This window comes from Elaeis guineensis, chromosome 16 (genome assembly GCF_000442705.2).
Source record: "Elaeis guineensis isolate ETL-2024a chromosome 16, EG11, whole genome shotgun sequence".
NCBI classification, from domain to species: Eukaryota; Viridiplantae; Streptophyta; class Magnoliopsida; order Arecales; family Arecaceae; genus Elaeis; species Elaeis guineensis.
This window is the reverse complement of record NC_026008.2, coordinates 29387597-29402335: the sequence shown is the minus strand read 5'-3', so window position 1 is coordinate 29402335 and position 14739 is coordinate 29387597. Positions and strand designations below refer to the sequence as shown.

The window sequence follows — 14739 nt, the reverse complement described above, 5'->3', positions numbered from 1 at the left end:
AAAAAGAATAAATATTGTAAATCCAATATAATCCCTAGTAGAAAATTATAATTAATATCTAAATAAAAGAAAACAATAGAATCAAATCAAGATTTATTAAAACATAACTAACAAATAAAAAATGAGCATTTTGAAGTATATATTTATCTTTTATTAGTAAATTCTAAGTATTAAATGTGAAGCAAACCTTGGTATTGGATATTTAGATTCTATATTGTATTGATCACATCAGGATCTAATATCAGTGTCTCACTTTTCTCTAGCAAACCTGGTAAGCTGTATAGCACCATGTAAATTTTGTTTTGATATCACTAACCAAAGCCTCACAATTGAAAATAGCCTCCTATAAATTAAATGGTTGAATAATTCATCATAAATATACATCTTGAAATATACCAAATTTAAGAAATATTCATGATATATGAATGAAGGTATGGTATTTCATAATTTCAATTACCTATCCATGAGATTCCTAGTCAATAGATTTTATCTCTTGGATTGTCATCCTTCTAATATACAATAGTTCAATAAAAATAGTTTGTAACTGGCTTTAAGATATAATCCCTTGAACATTATTCATAAAAGATAAATCTTTACTAAAATAATTAAAAAAATTTAGTTAATGATTTATCCGACATAATTTGATAGTAATTATAATATGTAAGATAATGGATAAGTAAATGATAGTTATGATTAAAACTTTCTACTTTTGATATGTCCAAGTTGACACAATTTTTTGTTGTATTCATAGAGAAAAAAATACAGTTCATCCATAAAGTAGATTTCTTATTAAGAGTAAAAATTCTAATATCAAGAAGAAAAATTAAAATTTTTTGGAATATCTTAAAATATTTTAATAATATTGATGTTATAATTAGAATTGGATGAGTGAAATTTTACAAAATTTTAGTTTTATTTATGCAATCAGTAGCATTACCTCAAAGCATGACCTTTATCCTCAATTCACTACAATAGTATCAGATTGAATTAGAAAGATAAATAATATATTTTTAAATAAATAATATACTACATATGAAATAAAATACATACTCAAGCATCAACAACTCCAAATTTCTTCTTTTAATATTTGAGTATCTTGACCAAATTGCACCTTTTATTTTCTTTCTTGTTATAATGAGTTTTCTTTGAATATAATAAAATAAATTTCTTTACCATTCAACAACATATAATGAAATAAATTTTTTTATCATTTAATAGTATATATGTCGAATGATCCCAATCTTCAGGATTGGTTGTTCATTTGACTTATGTGATCGTCAACTTGGTCAGCTAATCAAGCCAATGATGAAGTATGAGTCCTCAGTTTGGATAGGGGTTCAAGGTTATTATATCTAAAATCATGATATCTAACGTCGTTCTGAGGCCAATCCTTGGCAACAAGTTTTGCCAAGTCAATGATGCCGTCCCTGCTTGATCATCAGTAATTGCTCAGGAGGACACCAATGAGGATTCATCTGAGGTTAATGTAGAATTAATTGATAATAATATTTTTGTCAAGTCATTGTTGTCATCCTTAATCTTCAACCGACTCATCCGAAGAGTACCTATTGGCCATGTCGAGGGATCTCCAGAGGGTTTAACCCCTTTGTTATCATCTTTGACCTCTACTTGACTTGTCTGAAGATGAAGAGTGCCAATTGATCATATCATAGATTTTTCAAAGTGCTAGTCCCTTCGTCATCATCCTCGACCTGCACTCGATTCGTTTGAAGATAAAGAGCACTGATTGATCGTATCATGGGGTCTTCAGAGGGTTAGCCTCTTTGTTGTCATCCTCAACCTCCACTCGACTTGTCCAAAAATATGGAGTGTCAATTAACCATGTCATGAGATCTTCAAGGGTTAGTCTTTTGGTCATCGTCCTCAGCCTCCATTCGACTCATCCATAGACAAGAATATTGATTGGCTATCTTATGAGATCTCTGGAAGGTTAGCCCCTTTATAGTCATCCTCGACCTCCACTTGACTCATCTGAAGATGAAGAGCACCAATTGGCTGTGTCATGGGGTCTCCAGAGAGTTAGTCCCTTCATCATCATCCTTGACCTCCGCTCAACTTGTTTGAAGATAAGGAGCACTAATTGGCCATATCATAGAGGTCCCCAAAGGGTTAGCCTCTTCATTGAAGCTCCTAACTTAGGTCAGGACATCTCTCATAATTAGTACATTATCGATTGCTTGGTTTGGAGGTCTTAAGCCGAGATATCTCTGAGAGTGTGGCACTTCCCAACCAAATCATTAGGGTCCAGACCAAAGTGTGAATATCTCGTATTTGATCATTTTTTTAAGGACCAAGGTTCGACTCGATTGCAGGACCTCAAGATGTCTTCAACTATTTTGGATAACTCCATTGGTAGTTGAGTGTTTTACCTCCTCTCCCTAATAAGAGACCTGTATCAAAGCTCAAGGGGGCACTTTTATTGATATAATCAATAGACATCTTACTGATAGTACATCCTTAGGTTGTGTTGGGTGTAAAACCTCCCCCAGTCGAAGTTCGTGTTCGAAGGGACCCCTTGGGGATACTACAGGCAAGCTTCATCCGGACTCCTACGGGAGCCGGACTCCGTCTTCTACTTTGACTGCAGACAGGCTTCGTCCGGACTCCTACGGGAGCCGGACTCCGTCTTCTACTTCGACTGCAGACAAGCTTCGTCCGGACCCCATCTTCTACTTCAACTGCAGACAAGCTTCGTCCAGACTCCTATGGGAGCCGGACTCTGTCTTCTACTTCGACTGCAGACAAGCTTCGTCCGGACTCCTACGGGAGCCGGACTTCGTCTTCTACTCCGACTGCAGACAAGCTTCGTCCGAACTCCTACGGGAGCCGGACTCCATCTTCTACTTCGACTGCAGATAGGCTTCGTCCGGACTCCTACGGGAGCCGGACTCCGTCTTCTACTTCGACTGCAGACAAGCTTCGTCCGGACCCCGTCTTCTACTTCGACTGCAGACAAGCTTCGTTCGGACTCCTACGGGAGCCGGACTCCGTCTTCTACTTCGACTACAGACAAGCTTCATCCAGACTCCTACGGGAGCTAGACTCTGTCTTCTACTCCGACTGCAGACAAGCTTCGTCCGGACTCCTACGGGAGCCAGACTCCGTCTTTTACTTCGACTGCAGATAAGCTTCATCCGGACTCCTACGGGAGCCGGACTCCGTCTTCTAATTCGACTGCAGACAAGCTTCATCCGGACTCCTACGGGAGCCGAACTCCATCTTCTACTTCGACTGCAGACAAGCTTCGTCCGGACTCCTACGGGAGCTGGACTCCATCTTCTACTTCGACCGCAGACAGGCTTCGTCCGGACTCCTACGAAAGCCGGACTTCGTCCCCAACCTCAATTGCTAGAAGGCTTCGCCCGGACTCCCGCGGGAGCCGGGCTCCGTCCTCGACCTCGACTGCTGGTAAGCTTTATCCGGACTCCTACGAAAGTCGGACTTCGCCCTCGACTTTGATCGAATGAAGACTCTGTCCGGACTCCTACAGGAGCCGGACTTCATCCTCGACCTCAAACGATGGTAAGTTTCGTCCGGACTCCTACAAGAGTCGGATTCTGTCTCCAACCCCGGCTACGGACAAACTTCGTCCGAGCTCCTACGGGAGCCGGACTTCGTCCCCAACTTCGACGGTAGGAAGACCTCGTCCGAGCTCCTACAGGTGCCAGACTTCACTTCTGACTCCAGCTACAGACTCCAACCGAACTTCGGCCGACAAGTCTGGACCCCCTGGCAGGCCGCAGTAACGGACAGCACTGCTCCACTTCCTGCGATGGATTTCATGCGGCTCCATCACTCCCTGGCAGGCCATAATAATGGCCATGATTCTGCTCCACTCCCTGCGGCAGACTCCGCGCGGCTCCATTACTCCCTGGCCAACCGCTATAATGCCCACGATCCTGCTCCACTTCCTGTGACGGATACCGCACGATTCTTTTATCCTCTGGCAAGTCGTGACAACGGACGCCGCTCCACTCCCCACGACAGACTCCACGTGGCATGTCCCGGTGATAGCCACGATTCCACTCCACTACTCTCCGCAACAAACTCCTCCTGACTCTGGGCGGCCCACTGTCAGACGGTTACAGATATCGCTATCAGTCTGTTGCCCCCTCCGCCTATAAAAGGGAGGATCCCAGATACGTTATTCTCTAAGCTCTCATTTTTACCTAGAAACTCTGCTAAAATTTTCGTTCGAATACTCCATTCTTGTCGAGGCAGAGAGCTGACTTGAGCATCGGAGGGTCTTGCTGGGGCAACCCCACCTCCGGTTTAGACTTCTTTTGCAGGTCCCGGCGACGACCGCGACCCCCACAACTCTAGCTTCTTCGGTGCAGACGGATTTTTGCACCAACAGGATTGGCGCTAGAGGAAGGGGTGCATGTCTTCGCAGTACCCTTGTTCTTAAAGGAGCACTCAACGGAACCGCCCCCGGGCATCTTTTTCGGTGTCCTCTCCTCCTTCCTCCATTAGATCCTCGCCCGATGCCTTCTCGCAAAGCATCTACACGACGACCCACAGCCTCCGCGGTTGGATCTCAGGCTCCGATCTCGCCTCCAGTTTCCCAGGCCCCGCATCCTCCGGCAACGGTGGCCGGCATGGAGCGGTCGGACAATCGGCCTTTGACGGATTTCGCCAACACCATCTCGGGAGGATCCCGGCAGGAAGTAACCAATGTACTTGCCATACCCCCCAAGCGACAAAAGATTGAGGAGCCCATAACCTTTACTGAAGAAGATGCTCAGGGAGTCCAATTCCCTCATAACGATGCGGTTGTAGTTTCCTTGAATATAGCAAATTACGACGTCCGCCGCATTCTCGTCGACAATGAAAGTTCGACCGACATTTTGTTCTACGATGCCTTCTCAAGAATATCCATCTTTGACGGTCATTTGAGGCCGATTAGCTCCCCTCTAGTAGGGTTTACCGATGATGCTGTTCCGATGGAGGGAATGATAACTTTGACTGTGGCCGCAGGTCGATATCCAAGGCAATCCAGGGCTCTGGTGAATTTTCTGATGGTGAAGATGCCGTTAGCCTACAACGCAATCCTCGCCCGACCTGGCTTCAATGCTCTCCGAGCCATCGTGTCAACCTACCATTTGAAGTTGAAATTCTCCACCAACCAGGGGATCGAAGAGGTCCGAGGAGACCAAGCCCTGGCTAGACACTGCTACAACATAGCCTTGCAAAGAAGCGACCAATTCGACCCCTGTCCAGTTGATGGGCTGGATGCTCGCGACGACCTCGCTGAAGAGAGGGGTGGCCCAATCGAAGATCTGGTACCTATCTCTTTGAATGACGGGAATGCTGAGCATGTGGCGATGATCAGCTCCAATCTGGGAGAAGAGGTGCGGATGCGTCTCATCGATTTTCTATGAAAGAATGCGGACGTCTTCGCTTGGGTTCCGACAGACATACCGGGGATCGACACAGAAGTCATGGAGCACCGACTAACCATCGATCCAAAGCACCAACCGACGAAAAAAAAAATCTGAGGTCATGCACCAGAGAGGTAAAAGGCGATAGCCGAAGAAGTGGATAAACTCCTGAAAGCCGGATTCATTAGAGAAGTCAATTATCCTGATTGGATTTCCAACGTTGTTCTAGTCAAAAAGGCAAACGACAAGTGGAGGATGTGCATAGACTTCAAAAAGCTGAATAAGGCCTGCCCAAAGGACAGCTACCTCCTTTCCAGAATCGATCAAGTGGTGGATGCGACCTCAGACTATGAGCTCCTCACCTTCATAGATGCATTCTCCGACTATAATCAAATCAGGATGGCGTCGGAAGATAAAGAAAAGACTGCTTTCATTACTAACCATGGCCTTTACTATTACAGGGTCATGCCTTTCGGTCTCAAAAATGCAGGTGCAACCTACCAGCGGTTGGTGAATAAAATCTTCAAAGAGCAGATCGGCCGCAACATGGAGGTCTACGTGGATGACATGCTCGTAAAAAGTAAATCTTTCATGGACCACATCGCCGACCTCGAGGAGACCTTCGACGCTCTCTGGAAATATAAAATGAAGCTGAATCCGACTAAATGCGCTTTCGGAGTGACCTCGAAAAAGTTCCTGGGCTTCATGGTGTCGGGGCACGGGATTGAGGCCAATCCAGAAAAAATTCGTGCCATACAGGAGATGGCCGCCCCAAAGTCGATAAAAGAGGTTCAACGCCTTACAGGGAGGGTAGCAGCCTTGAATCGCTTCATCGCGAGGTCGGTCGAACGGTGCTTACCCTTCTTTCAAACCCTCAAACAGCCGAAGAACTTCTGTTGGACCCCTGAGTGCCAACAGGCGTTCGAAGAATTAAGGAGCTACCTCGGCTCACCCCCGCTGTTGACAAAGCCAGAGTCTGGGGAGGAACTGTTTTTATACCTGACGGTCTCTCCCATGGCTCTCACGGCAGTCCTTGTCAAAGAAGAAGCGAAAGTCCAACGGCCGATCTACTACATCAGTCGTGCGTTGAGAGATGCCGAGACCAGGTATACCAAATTAGAAAAACTGACTTACGCCCTATTGATTGCAGCCCAGAGGCTCCGACCCTACTTTCAAGGGCACACCGTAACGCTGCTCACCGACCAACCGATCAAGGCGATTCTACATCGGGCGGATGCCTCCGGGAGGATGGCAAAATGGGCGATCGAGCTCACAGAATTCAACATCAACTATCGACCCAGGCCAGCAGTGAAGGTCCAAATATTGGCAGATTTCATAGTGGAGTGTACTATCCCAGAGGAGGCCGAACCTGAACAAGGTGAAATTGACAGCCTGGAGTCCCGACCGAACTCCCCCGAAGAAGAAGCAGGTCCCTCTGGTTGCTTTTGGACCCTCTATGTGGATGGGTCTTCCAACATGTCAGGCGCAGGCACAGGCCTGATCTTGATCAGTCCAGAGGGAGTCATCGCGGAGTACGCTTTGCGCTTCGAGTTCTCCGCAACAAACAATGGAGTAGAATATGAAGCTCTGATTGCAGGACTGAGGATCGCCAAAGAGCTAAAGATAGATCGGTTCCAGGTCCACAGCGACTCTCAACTAGTAGTTGGACAAGTCAACAGAAACTACGAAGCACGGGAGGATAGCATGGCTAAATACCTTGAAAAGGAAAGGAAGCTCGTCCCCGCCTTCAGCAGCTTCAACATCAGACAGATTTTGAGGTTGGAAAATATCAGGGCCGACCTTCTCTCCAAGTTGGCAATGCTGGCTCCAGCCGAATTGCCCAAGGGCGTTCTCTTTGAAGTTCTAAAGTGCTCGAGTACGGAAGAATCGTGGCCCGTGATGGAAATTGACCATGAGCCCAGCTGGATCGATCCACTGATAACCTATCTCAGAGACGGGGTTCTCCCCCAGGATGCAAAAAAGGCTCGAAAGCTCAGAAATCAAGCTTCCCGATACATCCTTTATGAGGGCAAGTTGTACAAGAGATCATACTCTTTGTCCCTTTTAAAATATCTCCGACCTTCGGAAGCTGACTATGCCCTGTGGGAGGTGCATGAAGGAATCTACGGAAGCCATCTGGGGGCTAGATCTTTATCCCACAAGTTGCTCCGCCAAGGATATTATTGGCCGATGATGCATCATGACTCGATTGAATATGTCAGAAAGAATGACCGATGTCAAAGATATGCCAACATCCAGAGACAGCCCACCACCGAGCTTACACCCTTGAGCGCCCCATGGCCTTTTGCACAATGGGGGATGGATATCCTTGGACCCTTTCCCATGGCATCGGGGTAGAGGAAGTTCCTCCTGGTAGCGATTGACTACTTCACCAAGTGGGTCGAAGCCGAACCACTGACGAAAATCACAGAAGCTAAAGTGCAAGATTTCGTCTGGAAGTCAATCGTTTGCAGGTTCGGTCTGCCAAGGACCCTAATCACTGATAACGGGCGGCAGTTCGCGGGAGCAAGATTCGCTGAATTCTGTGAAGATTTAAACATCTCCCATAACTTCACATTGGTAGCCCATCCTCAGGCAAACGGCGAAGCTGAAGTGACCAACAGAACCCTTCTGCAAGGGATCAAGACAAGGCTTGAAAAGGCAAAGGGAACTTGGGCAGACGAACTTTATCATGTGTTGTGGGCATATCGAACTACCCAAAGACTGTCCACAGGGGAGACACCCTTTGCTTTAGCCTTCGAAATGGAGGCCGTCATCTCAATTGAGCTTAAACTCCCGTCGGCACGAGTCGTGACATTCAACGAACATCAAAATTCGCAAGGTCTTAAAGCCAACCTTAACTTGCTGGAAGAAAAGCGGGAGGTAGCTCAAGTTCGGATGGCAGCCTACAGATAGAAAGTCGTCCGCTATTACAATTCTCGGGTCAAGAATAAAGCTTTTAGAGCAGGAGATCTAGTGCTTTGATGAGCCACTGTCTCGCAACCTCAGGATCGAGGGAAGCTCGCCCCAAACTGGGAAGGCCCGTATGAGGTCAAAGAAGTAGTCCGGCCCGAAACTTATTACCTCAAAGAGCTCGGAGGAGCAGACCTCCCGCGACCATGGAGCTCGAAAAACTTACGAATGTATTACCGATAACTCTATCTTAAATAAAAGTTGCATATCTACATATCTCCCCTCTTGGCGCTAGCTTATATCGACAGGGCAATCAAAATAAACTGTATCGGAAGCAGGAGGAGAACTTCATCTCGACAAAGTCGAAGGCCCGGTTCTCTTTAGACCAGATGGAGGGAGAGGCCCTGCAATGCCCATATGCACCCCCACAGCCCTGTTAGGGACAGGAGGAGAACCTCGCCCTAACTTGAGCAAAGTCGAAGGCCCGGTTCTCTTTAGACCGGATGGGGGGAGAGGCCTTGCAACGCCCATATGCGCCCCCACAGCCCTGTTAGGGACAGGAGGAGAACCTCGCCCTAACTTGAGCAAAGTTGAAGGCCCGGTTCTCTTTAGACCGGATGGGGGGAGAGGCCTTGCAACGCCCATATGCGCCCCCACAGCCCTGTTAGGGACAGGAGGAGAACCTCGCTCTAACTTGAGCAAAGTCGAAGGCCCGATTCTCTTTAGATCGGATGGGGGGAGAGGCCCTGCAACGCCCATATGCGCCCCCACAGCCCTGTTAGGGACAGTAGGAGAACCTCACCCTAACTTGAGCATAGTCGAAGGTCCGGTTCTCTTTAGACCGGATGGGGGGAAGGGGCCCAGCAATGCCCATATGTGCCCCTACAGCCGCGTTAGAGACAAGAGGTGAACCTCGTCCTAACCAGAGCTGAAACCTGTTACGACATAAATAGGAAAAGAACCTCGCCCCGACATCAATTAAGGTCTGGTCATTCAAGACCAGATGAGAAAAAGGAGGACCTTCTCCAGCGGCCCCTTCGCAATAAAACTTCGTCCGGACTCCTACGGGAGCCAGACTTCGCCCTCGACTTTGATCGAAGGAAGACTCCGTCTCCAACTTCAACTGCAGACAAGCTCCATCCGGACTCCTACGGGAGTCGGACTCTGTCTCCAACTTCAACTGCAGACAAGCTTCGTCCGGACTTCTACGGGAGCCGAACTTCGTCTCCAACTTCAACTACAGGTAAACTTCGTCCGGACTCCTACGGGAGCCGGACTTCATCCCCGACTTCGATTGCTGGTAAGCTCCGCCCGGACTCCTACGGGAGCCAAATTTTGCTTCTGACTTCAATTGTAGGTAGACTCCGTTCGGACTCCCACGGGAGCTGGACCTCATCCCGACTTCACCTACGGGAGCCGGACTCCCACAGCCCCACCAAGAGCGAAGGAAAAAATCCCACTCGAAAAAGAAAAAGGAGAGAGGAGTTAAAAGGGAAAGTGATGGACTACGTCAGCGACGAATGAAAAACAAACAGCGTCAAAGATGCAGAGAACCCCATCTCAGCAAGGGTTGGGGTTCTTATCAAGAACCCCAGCTTTCAAGGAAGCTTGCAACGCAAGCCCGAGATGAGATGACTTCCTCAGGGTGACGGAAGCTCAGACCTTCGAGCTCGAGCTCTGATGGGGGGCGCCAAACCCGAGCGGTCTCAAACGAATCTGCAGCCACGGATGAAAAAGATGAGTCGATACGATGGCAATCGAGTACCTTCAGACGACGCAAAGGCCAAAAAGAAGCTCGGCAAGCGACAATTCAACACATGAGTAAAAGAGGTAGCAGAAAATTTTCTTCTCATATTATTCATCAAATATACATCATAGAGCCATTGAGGTTGAGGAAGAAGGACAACTGAAAGGCGAGCTGACGTGACAACTACCGGCAACCTACGGATGACGTCAAAAAAAAAAAAAGAGAAAAAGAAGAAGAAAAGGAAGAAAAGAAGAGAAGTAGAGAAAAGGGAATACAACAACAACAATGGTAAAGGAAAGAAGTTCGGCAGACAACAATTCGATGCAAAGTGTGGACGAAGTAACAAAATCTCCTTCTCATTTTTCGATTAACAAGATGTACGTTACAAGACCCGGAGGGCCAGAAAAGAAAATATTATTACAAGGCTCAGAAGGGATACACCGGATGCCACTTCAAGCTGTAGACTTCTCTTCCTGGTTCTGTCCTTCCCAGCCATATTTTCCAGTGCGTGTGATAAACCTCTCGGCTCTCTCCCCCGCCTCGTTCCGCTCCATCTCCGAAATCCCAATCCTAGGGTGAAAAAGATGGGATAGAATTCAGGGGGCAGCAAAGGCAACGACAGCAGCAACGACGACCTGTTTCAAGAAGAACCGGAGTTATCCCAGAGGCAGCGATGGCACCGGAGACATGCGCCACCACCGTGTGCTCCACGACAACCATCGTTCTAGGTGTTCCGGTAAGGTCGGCATGTGCTACTTCCACCGTCCCCGCAACAAGTTCTACTGCCCCACTGTCGGTGCCGACCGCTTCTGGTCCCTCGGCCCCGACGACATCAAGGATCCCGCCACGGCTTGTGACGAAAGCTCTGCCCTCTTGACCAGTATCGCCCCGTTCAGCTACTCCAAAATTCTCAGGCGGAATGCCTTCACCGGTTGTCCCCGTTATTAAACCCCTATTGGTGGAGGAATTCTCCCTCGAGCCCCCTTTAAGGCGACGGAAACCCTCAGCGGCAGTTTGACAATCGAAGAACTCACAGACTGTTGTTCTCCTCGTCGCACTCTTCCTAGTCCGAGGCATCCTCTTGAGATTGGCCTCCGGGGCAGAGGCCCCGGTAGGGAAACCCCTCGGAGAGACTCGGGGGACTGGAGACGGCGGAGATGGGAAAGACCGACGCGAGGGACGCTCAGAGTCGGAAGGGACACCGATGGAGTGGCTGAGTGGCTAAGCTCTCAGGCGAAAGAAAGGCGTCGACCCTCAGGCGAAGTGAAGCCCGTGGAAAAAAGGTGGGGGCTTAAATAGGCAACGGAGCCTGGCGCAGTTATGGTGGCGGATGTCCCTAGGCCAACCAGTGCCCACCACGTGTCCCCCTCACCGCGGCATAGGGTTGACCGTTCACAGATTTTTATGGCGTGACGCTTAGGATCATGTCCTGATGGGAATTCTGAAAAGACTTTTCGGGTTGCCCTAATCGAAAAAAGGCTCCAGCATGCGCGCATTAAATGCCAAGATTTTTGAGGGCGGTCGTGGGCAGACTTCAAGGAGACGACTTCGGTTGTGAAAATTTTTTGTACTTCCTCTGATCGAAACTCGAACTCGGAAGTAGGGAGGCTGGTGTTGGGTGTAAAACCTCCCCTAGCCGAAGTTCGTGTTCGAAGGGACCCCTCGGGGATACTATAGGCAAGCTTCGTCCGGACTCCTACGGGAGCCGGACTTCGTCTTCTACTTCGACTGCAGACAGGCTTCGTCCGGACTCCTACGGGAGCCGGACTCTGTCTTCTACTTCGACTACAGACAAGCTTCATCCAGACCCCGTCTTCTACTTCGACTACAGACAAGCTTCGTCCGGACTCCTACGGGAGCCGGACTCCGTCTTCTACTCCGACTACAGACAAGCTTCGTCTGGACTCCTACGGGAGCCGGACTCCGTCTTCTACTTCGACTGCAGACAGGCTTCGTCCGGACTGTTACGGGAGCCGGACTCCGTCTTCTACTTCGACTGCAGACAAGCTTCGTCCAGACCCCATCTTCTACTTCGACTGCAGACAAGCTTCGTCCAGACTCCTACGGGAGTCAGACTCCATCTTCTACTTCGACTGCAGACAAGCTTCGTCTGGACTCCTATGGGAGCCAGACTCCGTCTTTTACTCCGACTGCAGACAAGCTTCATCCGGACTCCTACGGGAGCCGGACTCCGTCTTCTACTTCAACTGCAGACAAGCTTCATTCGGACTCCTATGGGAGCCAGACTCCATCTTCTACTTCGACTGCAGACAAGCTTCATCCGGACTCCTATGGGAGCCGGACTCCATCTTCTACTTCGACTGCAGACAAGCTTCATCCGGACTCCTATGGGAGCTGGACTCCGTCTTCTACTTCGATCGCAGACAGGCTTCGTCCAGACTCCTACGGAAGGCGGACTTCGTCCCCAACCTCAATTGCTGGAAGGCTTCGCCCGGACTCCCGCGGGAGCTGGGCTCCGTCCTCGACCTCGACTGCTGGTAAGCTTCATCCGGACTCCTACGGAAGTCGAATTTCACCCTTGACTTTGATCGAATGAAGACTCCGTCCGGACTCCTACTGGAGCCGGACTTCATCTTCGACCTCGAACGATGGTAAGTTCCGTCCGAACTCCTACAAGAGCCGGATTCCATCTCCAACCCCGACTACGGACAAACTTCATCCGAGCTCCTACGGGAGCCGGACTTCATCCCCAACTTCGACTGCAGGAAGTCCTCGTCCGAGCTCCTACAGGTGCCGGACTTCACTTCCGACTCCAGCTATAGACTCCAACTGAACTTCGACCGACAAGTCTGGACCCCCTGACAGGCCGCAGTAACGGACAGCACTGCTCCACTTCCTGCGACGGATTCCACACGGCTCCATCACTCCCTGGCAGGCCACAATAATGGCCACGATTCTGCTCCACTTCCTGTGGTGGACTCTGCGTGGCTCCATTACTCCCTGGCCAACCGCTATGATGCCCACGATCCTGCTCCACTTCCTGTGACGGATACCGCGCGATTCTTTCATCCTCTGGCAAGTCGCGACAACGGACACCGCTTCACTCTCCACGACAGACTCCACGTGGTATGTCCCGATGATAGCCACAATTCCACTCCACTACTCTCCGCAACAAACTCCTCCTGACTCTGGGCGGCCCACTGCCAGACGGTTACAGATATCGCTATCAGTCTGTTGCCCCCTCCGCCTATAAAAGGGGGGACCCCAGATACGTTATTCTCTAAGCTCTCATTTTTACCTAGAAACTCTACTAAAATTTTCGTTCGAGCACTCCATTCTTGTTGAGGTAGAGAGCTGACTTGAGCGTCGGAGGATCTTGCCGGGACAACCCCACCTCCGGTTTAGACTTCTTTTGCAGGTTCCGACGGTGACCGCGACCCCCACAACTCCAGCTTCTCCGGTGCAGACGGATTTTTGCACCAACAGGTTGCATAACTTGCATTTGATGCATCTCCAGACAATCTTGGAAGGTAATCTAGATTACCTTCAAAATAGATTGCTATCATTAAATTGTCATTAATATTGATTACTATGTTTAGTACATGCAGATAATATTACAGTATAATTAATAAAAATTTTGATTAATATATCTGATATGACAATCAGATTATCGGTAATATGAAATCAAATTTTTAAAATATCCTCAGTAATTTTATCCTGATGCTCTTCTTTTTCCCTGGTGAGAAATAGTGGGAGTGGTGGTGCTTGTTCTGGTACACCATTTCGAAGTTGTGGCAACTGATGAAAATCGATCGCCCAATTTGAAGATATCAAAATTAATTTAAATATATGCAAATTACTTTGAACCTATCTTAAACTATTGAAAGCCTCAAATTTTGATCTTTCAAAGCTCAGGATCAAAAAAAGAAAAAATTAAAAATTTTAAAGATAAAGATATGATCAAATCATCATTTTTACTTCAAAGGCATCAGGATGCTCATACTCCTCCTCCGGCATTGGTTGCAGCTCTGAATCCTTCCCCACCACCCCCTCACCACTGTCCACTAATGATCTTCTTATTCATGATCCTGCACCAGTCCCACCATCGAGATAATGTACCCCGACCATAGGGTACACGCAATGGTGGACACAATAGTCACTAACACTCCCAAGCTGGCTCTTACTACTCCTCCTTAAGGCACCAAAACCCTTACTTCCCATGATGATGGCACTAAGGCTGAGCCTCTCCTTCACATTGTGGTCCTTCATGATGTGGATCTTGAAGGGGATCTACACCTCCATAAGGGGTTGCACCAGGTCCTAGGCTTTGGTGGTCATGAAGGCATCGAAGTCGTCCTCCATTTTCTGCTACGACTCATCAGAGTCGGGGTCCTCGATGGGGGCCATAGCCATGGTGGAGATTGATTGATCAATCGAGCCCTAATCGACACCCTAGAGGATGTTGATGGGGCGGATGTGGAGTAGGATCATGGCATCACCAGGGCAGAGATAGATCTGGATCGCCCACTATATGGTGTAGGTGCTTTTGTTGCTCAGGTCAATGGCTATCATGATCCGACAGTGTGAGCCCAAGCTCATTGCCACGATGGTCAAGAAGAAGAAGTGTAGGGAGGAAGGTTGGATCGTGTGCGCGGCTACCACCGTCGCTGTCAGTGCTAGGCGATCGATCTCCGATGGCATTTGCTTAGGATTCAT

At 48.6% G+C, this 14739-nt stretch overlaps 1 pseudogene; it reads right to left on the bottom strand.

The window, feature by feature from the left end:
- LOC105059390 (uncharacterized) overlaps positions 1-14739 on the bottom strand; it is a 22917-nt pseudogene extending 8178 nt beyond the window's left edge.